This window comes from Bombyx mori, chromosome 10, assembly GCF_030269925.1.
Source record: "Bombyx mori chromosome 10, ASM3026992v2".
NCBI lineage: Eukaryota > Metazoa > Arthropoda > Insecta > Lepidoptera > Bombycidae > Bombyx > Bombyx mori.
Window position 1 is genome coordinate 17,627,173 of NC_085116.1, and position 17,420 is coordinate 17,644,592.

At 49.2% G+C, this 17,420-nt stretch overlaps 1 long non-coding RNA gene across 1 annotated transcript; it reads right to left on the minus strand.

Annotated features, from left to right (window-relative positions):
- Nucleotides 1-8,139: 8,139 nt before the first annotated feature.
- On the minus strand, nucleotides 8,140-9,248 carry LOC119629046 (uncharacterized). Its single transcript, XR_005245148.2, has 2 exons — nucleotides 9,089-9,248; nucleotides 8,140-8,863 (listed from the first exon to the last, which is right to left on the minus strand). It is a non-coding gene; the product is annotated as an uncharacterized LOC119629046 (long non-coding RNA).
- Between the last annotated feature and the right edge of the window lie 8,172 nt (nucleotides 9,249-17,420).

Below are 17,420 nucleotides of genomic sequence, written 5' to 3' on the forward strand. Positions count from 1 at the left end.
TTCTGCATTGAGCACCGCAGCCTCTGTCGTGCCTGCCGCTCCCGTGTCGCCTATACTGGCGAGAAAAGCTGCTGCGTCGTCCGCCGTGACCATCGTTTCAGCTGAGCGATCATCCGCGGCCTCCGTCGCGCCCTCTAAAACACCTACACTTGCTCGTAGGTCGCCTGCACCCGCCTCCTCGTGCTCCGACTCTGACTCGGACATGGAGGTCGACCTCGCCCCCGCCTCATCGACGGATGGATTCACCCTGGTACAGAAGGGTAAGAAGCGTGCCGCGGAGTCTCGAGCTCCCGCGGCCGCTAAAATTAGCAAAGCCGTGAACGCGTCGCGCCCCCGCCCTCAGACTCCCGTTGCGCCCCCAGCCCGTGCCACTCCGTCGCCTCGTCCGGTGGCACAAAATAAAACCCAGACCCCTCCCCCGGTTATCCTTCAGGAGAAGGCAGCTTGGGATCGAGTTTGCCTGGCCCTTAAGGCCAAAAATATAAATTTCACGAATGCCCGTAACCTCGCGAACGGCATTCAAATTAAGGTTCAAACACCCGACGACCATAGGGCCCTCTCTTCTTACCTCCGTAAGGAGCGTATAAGTTTCCATACGTATACGCTCCAGGAGGAGCGCGAACTCCGCGTTGTAATACGCGGAATCCCTAAAGAGTTAGATGTAGAGCTCGTAAAAGCCGACCTGTTAGAACAAGGCCTACCAGTGAATTCTGTGCACCGTATGCACACCGGTCGCGGTAGGGAGCCATATAATATGGTTCTAGTCGCTCTCCAGCCTACCCCCGAGGGTAAGAAAATCTTTAACACACAGACCGTCTGTAGGCTCTCTGGTATCGCTGTCGAAGCCCCCCATAAAAAAGGCACTCCTAGCCAGTGCCATAACTGTCAATTGTACGGGCACTCTTCCCGTAACTGTCACGCGCGCCCCCGATGTGTTAAGTGTTTGGGCGATCACGCCACGGCCCTCTGCGCTCGCGACCAAAAAACCGCGACGGAACCGCCTAGCTGCGTCCTGTGTCGAACACAGGGTCACCCCGCGAATTACCGTGGTTGCCCCCGAGCCCCTAAAATAAATCGCCGCGTCGCCCGCCAAAACCGCCTCCGAGCTTCCGGCCCAGACATCAAAGCCTCGGCACCCTCTGCGTCGCAGGCTAAGCCAGCGTTCGTTCCGGCGGCGGTGCCCAGTGTCTCGGCCTGAGCAAAACCGCTGCCGTACACGAACACGGCTACAACTCCCTCCTCCGCGACTCGTCCCTCTCCCGCGACTTGCCCTCCGACCGCGTCCGACAATCTCGCTTTAGCGATCGACTTCTTTCAGTCGATCAACTTTGAGCGCGTTAACGCTTTGGGCGACGCCATTCGCGCTGCCTCCACTGCACAACACTTTATCGCCGTTGTGCAGGAATACGCCGACGTATACGCGTCATTAAATACGTACGTCCTCCCCTCACTCCGCCGGTAATCAATGGCGTATATAAGTAGAATAAAGCCCCTATCCGTAACGATAGGATTTTTTAACGCTTACGGTCTCGCAAATCAACGTGATCAGGTTTCTGACTTTTTGCGTGACCACCAAATTGATATCTTTTTAGTGCAGGAGACCCTACTTAAGCCCGCGCGCCGTGACCCTAAAATCGCGAACTATAACATGGTCAGGAACGACAGGCTCTCTGCCCGTGGTGGTGGTACCGTCATTTACTATAGAAGAGCCCTGCATTGCGTCCCGCTCGATCCTCCCGCGCTCGCTAATATCGAAGCATCAGTGTGCCGAATCTCACTGACGGGACACGCGCCGATCGTTATCGCGTCCGTTTATCTTCCACCGGATAAGATCGTTCTAAGCAGTGATATCGAGGCGCTGCTCGGTATGGGGAGCTCTGTCATTCTGGCGGGCGACCTAAATTGTAAACACATCAGGTGGAACTCACACACCACAACCCCGAATGGCAGGCGGCTTGACGCGTTAGTCGATGATCTCGCCTTCGATATCGTCGCTCCGCTAACCCCGACTCACTACCCGCTAAATATCGCGCATCGCCCGGATATACTCGACATAGCGTTATTAAAAAACGTAACTCTGCGCTTACACTCGATCGAAGTAGTTTCAGAGTTAGATTCAGACCACCGTCCCGTCGTTATGAAGCTCGGTCGCGCTCCCGATTCCGTTCCCGTCACGAGGACTGTGGTGGATTGGCACACGCTGGGCATCAGCCTGGCTGAATCTGATCCACCATCGCTTCCGTTTAGTCCGGACTCTATCCCGTCTCCTCAGGATACCGCTGAAGCCATAGACATCGTAACGTCACACATCACCTCGACATTAGATAGGTCATCGAAACAAGTTGTAGCGGAGGACTTCCTTCACCGCTTCAAATTGCCCGACGATATTAGGGAACTCCTTAGAGCTAAGAACGCCTCGATCCGTGCGTACGATAGGTATCCTACCGCGGAAAATCGTATTCGAATGCGTGCCCTACAACGCGACGTAAAGTCTCGCATCACCGAAGTCCGAGATGCCAGATGGTCTGATTTCTTAGAAGGACTCGCGCCCTCTCAAAGGTCTTACTACCGCTTAGCTCGTACTCTCAAATCGGATACGGTAGTAACTATGCCCCCCCTCGTAGGCCCCTCAGGCCGACTCGCGGCGTTCGATGATGACGAAAAAGCAGAGCTGCTGGCCGATACATTGCAAACCCAGTGCACGCCCAGCACTCAATCCGTGGACCCTGTTCATGTAGAATTAGTAGACAGTGAGGTAGAACGCAGAGCCTCCTTGCCACCCTCTGATGCGTTACCACCCGTCACCCCGATGGAAGTTAAAGACTTGATCAAAGACCTACGTCCTCGCAAGGCTCCCGGTTCCGACGGTATATCCAACCGCGTTATTAAACTTCTACCCGTCCAACTCATCGTGATGTTGGCATCTATTTTCAATGCCGCTATGGCGAACTGTATCTTTCCCGCGGTGTGGAAAGAAGCGGACGTTATCGGCATACATAAACCCGGTAAACCAAAAAATCATCCGACGAGCTACCGCCCGATTAGCCTCCTCATGTCTCTAGGCAAACTGTATGAGCGTCTGCTCTACAAACGCCTCAGAGACTTCGTCTCATCCAAGGGCATTCTTATCGATGAACAATTCGGATTCCGTACAAATCACTCATGCGTTCAACAGGTGCACCGGCTCACGGAGCACATTCTTGTGGGGCTTAATCGACCAAAACCGTTATACACGGGAGCTCTCTTCTTCGACGTCGCAAAAGCGTTCGACAAAGTCTGGCACAATGGTTTGATTTTCAAACTATTCAACATGGGCGTGCCGGATAGTCTCGTGCTCATCATACGGGACTTCTTGTCGAACCGCTCTTTTCGATATCGAGTCGAGGGAACCCGCTCCTCCCCACGACCTCTCACAGCTGGAGTCCCGCAAGGCTCTGTCCTCTCACCCCTCCTATTTAGCTTATTCGTCAACGATATTCCCCGGTCGCCGCCGACCCATTTAGCTTTATTCGCCGACGACACGACTGTTTACTATTCTAGTAGAAATAAGTCCCTAATCGCGAAGAAGCTTCAGAGCGCAGCCCTAGCCCTAGGACAGTGGTTCCGAAAATGGCGCATAGACATCAACCCAGCGAAAAGTACTGCGGTGCTATTTCAGAGGTGAAGCTCCACACGGATTTCCTCCCGGATTAGGAGGAGGAATCTCACACCCCCGATTACTCTCTTTAGACAACCCATACCCTGGGCCAGGAAGGTCAAGTACCTGGGCGTTACCCTGGATGCATCGATGACATTCCGCCCGCATATAAAATCAGTCCGTGACCGTGCCGCGTTTATTCTCGGTAGACTCTACCCCATGATCTGTAAGCGGAGTAAAATGTCCCTTCGGAACAAGGTGACACTTTACAAAACTTGCATAAGGCCCGTCATGACTTACGCGAGTGTGGTGTTCGCTCACGCGGCCCGCACACACATAGACACCCTCCAATCCCTACAATCCCGCTTTTGCAGGTTAGCTGTCGGGGCTCCGTGGTTCGTGAGGAACGTTGACCTACACGACGACCTGGGCCTCGAATCAATTCGGAAATACATGAAGTCAGCGTCGGAACGATACTTCGATAAGGCTATGCGTCATGATAATCGCCTTATCGTTGCCGCCGCTGACTACTCCCCGAATCCTGATCATGCAGGAGCCAGTCACCGTCGACGCCCTAGACACGTCCTTACGGATCCATCAGATCCAATAACCTTTGCATTAGATGCCTTCAGCTCTAATACTAGGGGCAGGCTTAGGGACCCCGGTAACCGTACTCGTCGAACTCGACAAAGAGGTCGACGTGCAACCTAACCCATGCATCAGCCCGCTGAGTTTCTCGCCGGATCTTCTCAGCGGGTCGCGATTCCGATCCGGTAGTAGATTCATTCGCGAAACAATTGCTCTTGAGTTGTTAGGTCTCCTTCGGAGGCGCTCGGGCAGTTGTTAGCAAATCCCACCCCTCTTGGCTGAGCCTTTGCTCGCCCACCTGTCCTGGTGAAACTGGAAAGGCCTTCGGGCCACCAGTAAACTTTCAATCATAAAAAAAAAAAAAAAAAAAAAAAAAAAAACCATGGCGGAGTGGTCAATCGACGTCGCTGTCGCCGCGGAGCCGTACTTCGTCCCCACCGACCAGGACTGCTGGATGGGGGACGTCGACGGCTCCGTGGCCATTGTGTTGAGACAGTCCGCGGCGTTACCCCCCTTGGAAATGGTGGCCAGGGGACCCGGGTACGTCGCGGCTAGGATCGACGGGACCGTCGTGATCGGGGCGTACTTTTCTCCGAACAGGAGCCTCGCCGAATTCGAGCGGTTTCTGGGCGGGCTCGAGGCGCTTTTACACCGCCTCGGGTCCCACCCTGTCATCGTCGCGGGGGACCTCAACGCCAAGTGTACGGCTTGGGGTTCCCCCCGCACGGATTCGCGAGGCGGGGCCCTTTCGGAGTGGGCGATCGCGACCGGCCTCTGTCTCTTAAACAGAGGCACGGTCGCGACTTGCGTGCGGTGGAACGGGGAATCTCACGTGGACGTGACGTTCGCGTCCCCGTCCGCCGTGCGCCGCACCCGCGGCTGGCGCGTACTCGAGGGGGCGGAGACGCTCTCGGACCACAGATACGTCCGATTCGAGCTCTCCGCCTCCTCCTTGTCGTCGTCGTCAGCCGTGGGCGCCCGCGGCGAGGAGGAGCTCCCGCAAGGTGCGCCCCGTTCGTTCCCCAGGTGGGCCTTGAAACGGATGAACAAGGAGTTGCTGATGGAGGCGGCCGCTGTTGCTGCGTGGGCGCCAAAACCCGCGCGGCTCGCGGACGTGGATGCGGAGGTCGACTGGTTCCGGGGCACCATGGCAAACATTTGTGATGCCGCCATGCCCCGGGTCGGCCCCCGAGCACCACGTGGGGGTGCGTTCTGGTGGTCGCCCGAGATCGCAAGACTCCGCGAGGAGTCCGTGAGGGCGCGCCGCCGGAGCGCACGCCACCGCCACCGCCGTCGTCGCGACGCTGCATTCGCGGAGACGGCGGCCCAGCTGCACGCTGACTGTCGTCAAAAGCAGACGGCGCTGCAGCTGGCCATCGGCGAGGCCAAGAAGCAGAGCATGAAGACTCTCCTGGAGTCGCTCGACGAAGATCCCTGGGGGCGCCCATACAAGATGGTTCGCAGGAAACTGCAGCCGTGGGCGCTCCCGGTGACCGAGCGGCTCCAGCCTCGGCAGCTGCGGGAGATAGTTTCCGCGCTTTTCCCGCCGGCAGCGGGGGGGGACTTTGAGCCCCCCCAGATGGACGCCACGTGGGGCACACCTCCACGTCGCCCCAGCGTTCCCGCTGCCGAGGAGCCCCCTCTCCCTATCACGGGGGCGGAGATCCATGCGGCCGTGTCCAAAATGAGAGCGAAGGACACGGCCCCCGGCCCTGACGACGTTCACGGCCGGGTCTGGAGCTTGGCCTTCGAGGCCCTAGGGGACCGGCTCGGGGGGCTTTTCGAAGCGTGCCTCGAGTCGGGACGGTTCCCGTCGAAATGGAAGACGGGCAGACTGGTCCTTCTGCGGAAGGACGGGCGCCCCGCGGACTCACCCGCGGGCTATCGCCCCATCGTGTTGCTGGACGAAGCGGGCAAGATGCTCGAGAGAATCGTCGCGGCCCGCATCGTCCGGCACCTGACCGAGACGGGTCCCGATCTTTCGGCGGAGCAATACGGCTTCAGAGAGGGCCGCTCGACTATCGACGCAATTCTGCGCGTGCGGGCCCTCTCCGACGAAGCCGTATCCCGGGGCGGGGTGGCGATGGCGTTATCTTTAGATGTAAGGAACGCCTTCAACACCCTGCCCTGGTCGGTGATCGCGGGGGCGCTGGAGTATCACGGCGTCCCCGCATACCTCCGCCGACTGATCGGCTCCTACCTCGAGGGCAGGTCGATCCAGTGCATCGGACACGGTGGGGCGATGTACCGCTTTCCGGTCGAGCGCGGTGTTCCGCAGGGGTCTGTCCTGGGCCCCCTGCTGTGGAACATCGGCTACGACTGGGTCCTGCGGGGCGTCGTACGGGGTCCCCTCCCCGGGCTGAGCATAATATGTTACGCCGACGACACGTTGGTCGTGGCTCCGGGGAGGGACTACCGGGAGTCTGCCCGTCTGGCGTGCGCAGGCGTGGCACACGTCGTCACAAGGATCCGACGGCTGGGACTCGAGGTGGCGCTCGACAAAACCCAGGCCCTGTTGTTTCACGGGCCGGGACGAGCGCCGCCTCTGGGTGCCCACCTCGTGATCGGAGGCGTCCGCGTCGGGGTCGGGGTGACCGGTCTTCGGTACCTCGGCCTCGAACTGGATGGTCGGTGGAACTTCCGCGCTCACTTTGCGAAGTTGGGCCCTCGACTGATGGCGACGGCCGGCTCTTCGAGCCGGCTGCTTCCAAACGTCGGGGGTCCCGATCAGGTGGCGCGCCGCCTCTACATGGGGGTGGTGCGGTCGATGGCACTATACGGGGCTCCCGTATGGTGCCACGCCCTGACCCGCAAGAACGTCGCGGCGCTGCGACGTCCGCAGCGCGCGATCGCGGTCAGGGCGATCCGAGGATACCGCACCGTCTCCTTCGAGGCGGCGTGCTTGCTCGCCGGGGCGCCACCCTGGGACCTGGAGGCGGAGGCGCTCGCTGCCGATTACCGGTGGCGTAGCGACCTTCGTTCTAGGGGGGAAGGGCGCCCCGGCGAAGGAGTAGTTCGAGCGCGGAGGCTCCAATCTCGGCGGTCCGTGCTGGAGGCGTGGTCTCGCCGCTTGGCGGACCCGTCGGCCGGCCTCCGTACTGTCGAGGCGGTCCGCCCGGTTCTCGCGGACTGGGTGGGCCGCGACCGCGGATGCCTCACCTTCCGGCTGACGCAAATGTTGACCGGCCATGGTTGTTTTGGCCGGTACCTTTTCAAAATAGCCGGAAGGGAACCGACGGCGCAGTGCCACCACTGCGCTGACCGCGACGAGGAAGACACAGCGGAACACACATTGGCGCGTTGCTCTGGATTTGACGAGCAACGCGCCGCCCTCGTCGCGGTCATTGGAGAGGACCTCTCGCTGCCGCGCGTCGTGACTACGATGCTCGGCAGCGAGGCGTCCTGGAAGGCGATGCTCGACTTCTGCGAGTCCACCATATCGCAGAAGGAGGCGGCGGAGCGAGAGAGGGAGAGCTCTTCCCTTTCCGCACCGATCCGTCGCCGTCGAGCCGGGGGCCGGAGGCGGGAATACGCCCGTACGTCCCGGCCCCTGTAGGTGGCGGCCTCCCCCCGGTGAAGGTCAAGGGGCGACCTGAGGGGGTGAGGCCGCGCGGCGCGCTACCAGCACTCTAGCGCGCTGCCGTGGAGTGAATAGAGCGACCGGTCGACGGTGTATCGCGTCCCGACCCGGCAGGCTGGTTCTGGTCCAGCGGGGTATTCCGGGACACCAGCGGCACCGTCTGGGCGGCCCGACGGGCTGCCGTACCGAGACGGCCGACGCACACTGTATTATTATCGAGATCTAGCAGAACTTAATTCAATCTTGCGTGAATTTATCTTTTTTTAATTTTACGTGTCATAAAATGTTAATATTAGATGTTATTTCGTATTTCTAAATAAATAAATAACATTAATTATTAATAAAAATCATTTAATCTTTATTTTCTTTAAAAATATTATTTTTAATACTGCAACTTTGTTCTAAATACACAAGAAATATATTTTACACCCCTAAATATATTCAAAAGACTAAAAAAAATTCGCATATCCTTCTACCCATCTTCCTCCGTCGAGTAAGTTTCTTCTCCCATGTTCTATTTTGCACTGTTGATTTGGAAGATAGAAGTGGATCTGAACCTATCAGAAATCGGTTAAGTACGTCTCGATTGGTGTTAATTCTGCTTGTTTTCCTGCTGAAATACTCGCGATTCCTCCTATATTCCTTATTGTTCGCTTCTTGAGCTTCTTCTGCTAATTGGTCCAAAGGTAAAACGCATGTTTCAATTACTTCTATTGAGTGTGAGAGAATTTTGTGTATACCTACTAGAAGGCATGTAGTACCAGGAACAATGTACTAAATAAAGTTTTCTTGTCTCTTCGGCATATGTCTTGTGCCTCTAAGATAACAGAAATGTTTGACTAAATCCAGATTGATCCCTGTTATTTTCGCTTACATTTCTCCCATTTAGATTGTATTTTTGCTGTAAGACTACTTATTAACATTTGAAGTGATCGTGGAGGGTTTCTACAGTCCTCTATGTCATAATATTGTAGTATTTTTTCAATTATAAGGTTATTTTGACCTTTTTTTTATTACTTGGAAACCATATATTAAAAATATGTCGCCTTTTCATTGCGCTGAAAACAAAAAAAAATGTATGAGCGGGGCAAATAGGAGCAAGGGATTCCAACTAAATTTCAAAGAACATTAACCGTAGAATGCTATAACAGTGATTTCCCGGTGTATACACTTGCATACATTTTTAAAAGTCAACACTAATACAAAAAGAAATTTTTTTTCAAGGACTACAGCAAAAACGTTACTAATTAATAACATTTCAATATTATAAGGTTCAAACTTACCTTAACGTATCCTCGATGATATAACAAACGATAAAAATGACCAATTATAGCACTTTAAACGACAAGAACAGACCTGTTCGCATTCTGCAATAAAGCAAAACTAAACAATACACTCGTGCTAGTACGCATAACCTATGTTTCGAGACTTCCCTTGTGTTGTATGGTGTTACACACTTATTTATTTTTTTCAATATCGGTTATTTAGTTATACACCTGTGTAATAAAGGGAGTTTTAAGAATATTTAGAGGAGTATTATTTTTAATTAAGTTCTGCTAGATCTCGATAATAATACAGTGTGCGACGTTTCAGAGCCTTCGATTCGCCTCGAAGGCTCCGTCGGCTGGGCGTCCTTGGGGTGAGCCGCGCCGTCTGGTTGTAGTGTTGACCGCGGTAGCCCCCCTACCTCATCCGGGTTCTGACCTCGGAGGGGATCGGACGTCGGGTGTAAGAGTGCAGGGGAGTCGTTTAGTGGGTGGGTCCTAAAATCCTTGGGCCCGCGGTCTGCTCACAACACCATGCAGATCGTTGAGTCTCACATACCCCGCGCGCCCCTTTTGCGCGGGGACCTCGTAGGAGGTTCGGCCCTCTACCCGAAAAAAAAAAAAAAAAAAAAAAAAAAAAAAAAAGAAAAAAAAAAAAAAAAAAAAAAAAAAAAGATTAGGATTAGTTTAGGTGTGACGGCGCGCTGCCGCCACTTAGATGTAAGTTAGATTAAGTTAGGTGTACTTTAGGCTAAGCTAGGATAAGATAAAATAGTAAAAAAAAAACTAAAAAAATTAAAAAAAAAAACAAAAAAAAAAAAATACTAAAAAAAAAAAAAAATTATGGAGGAGAGAGGCAGCCGCCCCAGAAGAAAGAAGAAGAAGACAGAAGAGAGAAGAGAGAAGAGAAAAGGGAAGAGAGAAGAGAAGAGAAGAAGGAAACGAAGAAAGAAGTCGCTCCCACCCATATCTTCAAGCCTGCCTATACTCCATCCAGCAGCGCATCACCCCTGCCTCATTAGGCAGGGAGCCACAAGTCCGGGCAGAGGGGTTTCCCCGAGGCCCGCTCCGCGCCCCCGCAAGGGGACGCGACGACCCCACGACGTAGCCTAAAGGTTAAAACACATAGAGTACTCGTATCGAGTGACACGAAGGTGCCAGTCTTCGAATTCCGCAGGCGGGTAATAATTTTTTTAATGAACTATGTACCTGCTTAACAAATGTCATGAATGACTCTCACGGTGACGTCGATCGTAGATTGCACGGTGAAGGAATAACATCGTGTAATAAAATCAAACCTGCAAACATTATCATTTCCGTAATGTCGTAGGCTGTCTTATGAGCTCACATGAGTGGCTGCCTATTTCTACTGTGAAGCAGTAATACACTGCGGTTTGAAAGGCCGTTGTAGTATAAAATGTCCTAAGATCGCGGTAGTTAACCTGGGAGTTGAGATAGGCTCTGGTAACCATTTAAGATCGGATCCATCTACCTAAGCAATAAAAAAGAAACTCAGCATTACTGACACAGTTGCTGTGCGGGATGGAGGTACATCTCCGCGCGGGTGCACAGCCCATCCTTGCATCAGCCATTATTGACATCAGCAAAATTATGCATTTTACGGGATTTATGAATTAGGATGATTCCTAAGGATATTAATACTTCTTAATACCCTGATGGGTGTCTGGTGAAAATCCTGGCCGAGATATCACCACTACAGAAAGATGCAATAGTAGCCTACTGCTGCCAGAAGGGGTCGAAGTCTGGTATCTTTAGATCACCACGATCCTTTGACCTTCCTTGATCCTTGTTCCTTTGATCCAATTGGCTATATCAGGTCAGGAGCTTAAATTGAAGGTGATCCCACTACGGGCTCTAGTCACTTTTAATTTTTTAATGTTGGCGTGATCAGCACTTCACAATCTGACAGCCCCTCCAGAACAATCAGATCAGTGAAGTACTCCTGACGACGTAACGCGCCATTGTGTCCTACATTTAAGTACGTATGTATGTATGTATGTATGTATATTATGAACTGATATTGTTTGTTATTCATTTGTGGGATTTGATGAATAGTTATTCTATTATATTCTAATCTTCGACAACAACTATTGTTGATCGAAGTTTCTAAGCGTCTAAATCATCTTGAGCGATTTCTAATGAAAATTGTATTGATTGGACAGGAAGTTACATTAGTTGGTCGAAGAGGGCGAGCCACACACGATCACGGAGCAAGGTCCTCTGAGTGCCTCTGACTCCGTTGTAATTATTAGTACCATTAATGTGGGTGTCCATAGTGACGCGTGCTGCTATATCGTAATTATGATTCGCGTCCGGGGAGCGTCGCCGCGTCGCCACGTCGGTACGCACGACGCACAGAGGGAACATCTCACGAGAACCTTTTGATCATCTTGGTTTATCTCGTGCGTGTCTCACTCGATACATTATTAATGATCATAATTAACACAAATTCAAAGAAAATTAGGAACCTTTCTGCGTATTCCTGCTGCGAGTGTCGTCTGTCGGTCGTGCGTATTAGCGTTTAAACAACAGCGGATGGGGTATTTTGTTGGGTAGACGTCAATGTTCCAGGTGAGACGTTTAGATTGAAAATATTGAACAGAAATAACTGTGTACTTATTAAACGTATTATACATGATGAGATAGGGTAATCTTGGCTTATCAATTGTCTATGTTTTTCTGCTATTATATGTAATTAGTAGATAATTAGACCTAAGAAGAATATTCAGTACTTTTATTGTTGTTTCTTTCCATAAATTAAAAAAAAAACTTTTTTAAATACGATAGCTATCTATCGCAGATCAGCAGAAAGTATTAGATCTGGAGCGGCGCGGCGGGCCGGTGGGTCGGCACACATCGCGCGACACACAAATAGCGTCGCTCGATAAATAACGCGACACATTCCGGGCACGACGCGGCCACGTAACGAGTGCCCGACACTTTTATATGAAATATCGCGGAACAACTCTTGCGGCCCTCACGTGGACACTCCACAGCGCACAGGACGCTCGGTCACGCAGCTCTTGATGTAGCTGAACTTGTTTTAAATATTATGAGTTTTTGTACATTGTTAGAAACACAACAGGAATCACGCGACATGTACCTACTGATTCGTTTCTCAATCGCACTATGTTCTGTCACCGTCCATCACGTTCCCTCGCACTTATCAAATAGAATCTGTAGCTACTGAATGTAATATAAAAAAACGCGACAGTAAACCGTAAAAGCTGTTTTAATTGTGCTTGAAAGCCTCACTCACTCATTCGCTCACTCCCTCTCTCACTTGGTCACCATATTTAATGCAGTGCAGATCTGTTTATGGGAAGAAGCACATCACTAGAATAAATGCTGAGACATAATTACGCAATAGCAGCATCACGCAACACCATAGATAATAAATACACATTCATTAGTCTTTCTAAAACGTCAAACTTCTTTCGCGCAAATTTTTATAAACAGAGTCAAAACGAGCGGGTCGGACTGACAAAAAAACAAATATCAATGTGTAGTAAGAGTGATGTACGTTCAAGTTGGGTCGGTCGAAGGGTCCAGCGGTCTGCCCGTGGCGGCCACGGAGTCAGGTTGTCTCCGCCGATCCTACCAGCTTGTCGGCCACTAAATCAACAAAAAATATATTACGGCACGTGTAAATACACTGTGTGGCTCTTGAATATTTCGCCGAACATTAAAAAGTGGCCAATTGTTATTCTCCGGCAAATGACAATATGACACGGACACTTCCTCAGTCGCGGGTGCTGACACCTCAGAACTGGTTAGAGAACTGCATGCAATACTTTACAAATGCATTCTGTACTTTGCAAAAATTTACTATCTCGTGTGAAATAGAGTAAAATTAAATTTATAATCTACTTTAACAACAGATTGTTGTGCTCTTTCTAGGAGCACCGTAAATATGTTTGTAGTTATTAATTCTATGACAAATATCAATTTTATGAAACTATTCAAACGCGGCCTGGTGTATGTTATTAGTAGTATGGTCAAACCCAACATGGATTTCTAAACCAATGCACCAAGTGTCGTTACGAACGGAACGGTAATTGCGTTTAGCCGTGCATCGGCACGAGGCGGAGAGTCACCTGCGGTATTCAAGACATCACTACATGTTTTATCTTGGAAGAGAACAGACTAGACAAATGATCTTTCTGTCATTTTACATACTGAATAGGTCTGATTACCATTGATGTTTAAAATAAAGATAGTTGGGCCCTAAATGCAGTCGTTTGGAAATGAAATACTCTCGATGACAGTATTAGGGCCAGCCACAGTCAGACGCTAACTCCGTCCGTGCGACAACTTGTGAACCAGCCCAACAACAACAAATCATTGATGTAACATGTTGGTCGAAACAGATTGAGCCTGAATAAGCTTGTGCAATTCCTTTCGAGAGCTTTTAAGAAGGACACATGCTCTGACAGCTCACCCGGCGTATAACGTCAACACAGACCACGCGAGCAGGTGACAACGCTCATAACTTCTATTTGAATACTAATTACAATATGTGAAAGACAAAATATGCTAGACAGTGGTACCAGCACTGCCGACATGGCCCGGCAGTAGGCGTCATACATCACAATATATTTGACAGATTATGACATTTTCATGATAATCTTATATGTAATGTATATATGTATACAAGTTCCGAACAACAACATTTGAACCGTCGGTCTACCGAGCAATATTACCCGCTCGGTGGAAGATCTTCCCTTTGTCGTTAAAACTTCCAATCGGTAACTACATAAAGCAAAAAAATCAGGCTTGATTATTACCAAATTTATCACCAATTATGTTGATTGTGAGGCGAGCCGCCTGATGTAGCGAGTGGTCCACGGGCGGCACGCGCTCTCCCTCGCTCGATAATATTGACGTCTCGATTGCATTGCTTTTACGCGCATTTCTGTACCATTAGATCGGATTGGGAGATACTATTCCAAATAGGCTGACCATGAACTTGTTTGACCGTCTACTGGAATAAAAATAAATTAAGCTATTCGTCACCGAGCAGGGAAAAAGCTTTACATGCGAAGAGCCTACCGGTGAGCGAGCATGCCAAGTGCGCCGTATAACGTAATGTTGTGTGATCGTACTTTGTTTAACAAAATATCATAATAAGTTTTTAGAAGTTACGGGGAAAAGATGCCTCACATATCATTATCCTGTCTCTTCGCCGCAGGTAAAAATCCCTAATACCACGGACAAACAATTCTTTAATAATAAGTTCGCTAAGAACGTGGAATTTTCTCATAAGACGTGTGTATTTTCTGTATCTAGAGATCCACGCTATACGTAAGTACTCTAGTATGTCTATACTGGGTCCGAAACTAACGAAGCTTCATGCGGATCAATTACGTAGGTATTAGCTTTTTTTTAATTGAGATTAAAAAGTGGAAAAAACGTAAGCGTAAAATATGTAGTTGAAATGTTTTACAACGGGGAACAAAATAGGAAGTACAAGCCTTACACATACAGAACGTAGATCTAAACAAATATTAATAAGCAGACATTGCGGTACCTCCCTCGTTGGCTGACTGACCTAACCGCAGCTTCACTTTAATAAAAATGACGTCTAAAACACACGGCTGCCTAAGCATAAAACTTCATTAAATCTATCAAAATCAGTACAATTTCATAAATTGTAGTACATATTAACTTACATGGATACATTGAAACTAACGGCTCTTAATCACAACGCCACTAGACGAATCTAATACAATACATGAAATAAAAAAGATGATTTCTCACTTTATGTACACATGGTCATACATACTTACATATACTTAGTCTTACACATGTAGCCCATCCGCATGTTGTTGCAATAGCCCCATAGGCTACCAGCGAATAGGCAGGGGGAAAAATATAACATATCTACATAAAATATGTATTTTAAACTTTAGTCGTGGTGCCGTTGTCATACAAACACCTGTCACGAAGCAACGGTCCGTTTTGTTCATGTGGACGTTGACACCATGCCATTATTTTGATATTGACGCACCCTGTAAAACCAGGGTGCTGCGAACCAAAATAAAATCTTTATCCGCATCTATGTATGTACGTGTCGCATGGGGATCGCCTATTACGGATCCTCCCGATCCATTAACGGTGCTCTTAGGTACCACAAGCACCGGTCACCCGTTGCTTGCGATGAAGGGCTCGACGAATGAATTAACCCACTGAGTTTCTCGCCGGATCTTCTCAGTGGGTCGCGTTTCCGATCCGGAGGTAGATTCTGCGAAGGACGGCTCTTGCTAGGGCCAGTGTTAGCAACACTCCGGTTTGAGCCCCGTGAGCTCATCTACATGTTAGGACGAAGCTGAAATAGCCTCTCAAGGCTATCAGCATGGGCAAGAAAAAAAAGAAAGCGCACCGCTGCGCTGTCTCCCATATTTAACTTTAATTTCATTGTACCTTTTTGTTTTCTACGAAATTGAGCTCCATACTAAATTTAGTATCTATACATTTTCTTTTTCTTTTCAATCTTAATATAACCAATGCCGGGTGTGGGTCTCTGCCACGTATCTCCATTACCCCGGGCCCGGGCTGTACGCACCCGGCTCTCACCAAATCAAACGTTCATCTCGTCTTCTGGCTGCGTGCATTCCTACTTCCAGGCTACTCCCCCCACCCGCCCCCACGATCCACCTCTGAACCCGGCGTCGCTCTTGGACTCATTCCTCTGCTACATGTCATTATTTTCATTGGAATTTTTAATGAAGATTTTATTTTACGCGTTTTTTATAGTTTCCACTTAAATTTATCGACCTTGTAATCTCATCGGATTACTCTTCAAGATGAAATTAACTTTTTTGTGGACTTTTATACTTTACGATATTAAAATCTGCCTATATGCATAATTGTCACCTCATGCCTTATGTTCAGTTGATTGTTAGTGCTAGAGAAAATTATGTCCTACCTTCTGCTGCTCTAAGGCGACCTCATGTTCTAGTTGTGTGAGTGAGATAGCGGCCAGCATCGACTCGACGTTTCAAGGTAAGTAGGTGCAGGTGGTGGAACTCCCTCTCCCCACTACTTATATCAATTAGCCGCTTAATACTATCTGATCTCGTCTGATAAAGAAACAATACGCGTTAATATGTCTGCAAGTAATGTGTTTATATTTATAACCCCCAAGTAATTAGTGCACACGGACAGATCGACAGAGAAATGTCTGCGTTATATTTAGTAAGTAGACCAGCACCGAGCCGGGCGCAACTTCCTATTCAAAGCAGACCGTGCGATATGTAACTAATTGTTCTCTTGTGTCTCTTGTATCTCACCCTCGTTCAAAAAGATGGATCAGCTATAATAAGTATGTACATTAGCACTGGCAGTTTGTGTTCGGTTTAAAAGTAATCGCCCTCCGGCCGCCTGCATGATGTCCACAGTCAATCCCATCGACATCCCATATCTTCTGATTAGGTATACATAAACTACTTAACGACAATAGCTACTTGTTGACTTTGAGTCTCAGAACTGAAGGAGTGAATATTGTTTAGTGAAATTGGTGGAACAGAGACATCCTATCTGTCCTTAGTCACTAATATAAAGTGATTGAAATTACTATTTGATATCCCATAGGACTTTGATGATCGTTTAGGATCAGGTGGACTGCGAGTGGGCTACGAATAAATAAATAAATGTTTTCCTACCAAACCAAACCTCATCACAAACATAACGCATACTACAGGACAAACCATTCGCGCAGCATCCATCGCTCGACGCCTTCCTAAAATAACACGAAAATCCAGAAAAAAAAAACATAATATTATGAGCACAAACAACTTGACTACTTTGTTAGGAAATTAAGCTCGCTGATTGACACGACCAAAACGCATTACTTCAAATACTAATTAAAATGTTTTAATTTTGTTACGCTTCGTTATATTGTTTTCAAAATATTATGAACTTAATTTTGAACACGTGACAGACGAAGTGTGGATCGTAAAGTAACGAACACACACATCTTGAAATAACATGCGCTACTATTGATGTATTGAACCGAACATTTTAACTCATCCCTAAAATCAGAATATCAAACTGTAACAACTCCCAACAATAACAAACTGTATAGTTTCACTCGAACAAATTTGATTACGTGAGTGTCTATGATGTTCTAAATTTTCGCTTGGCAAGTATGTTTGTAACATACATATAGGTGCGTACATGTGATCAAGCACGGTGACACAGCACGCGACAACCAGTGCCGCCCTTGTTTCTTCGGGCAGCGTGCCGATTCAAATAATCCGCCAGAAATCTAAACCAGGACAGAATTGTGGGGTCCCGCGGTCAACACTACAATCATACTCGCGGCGCC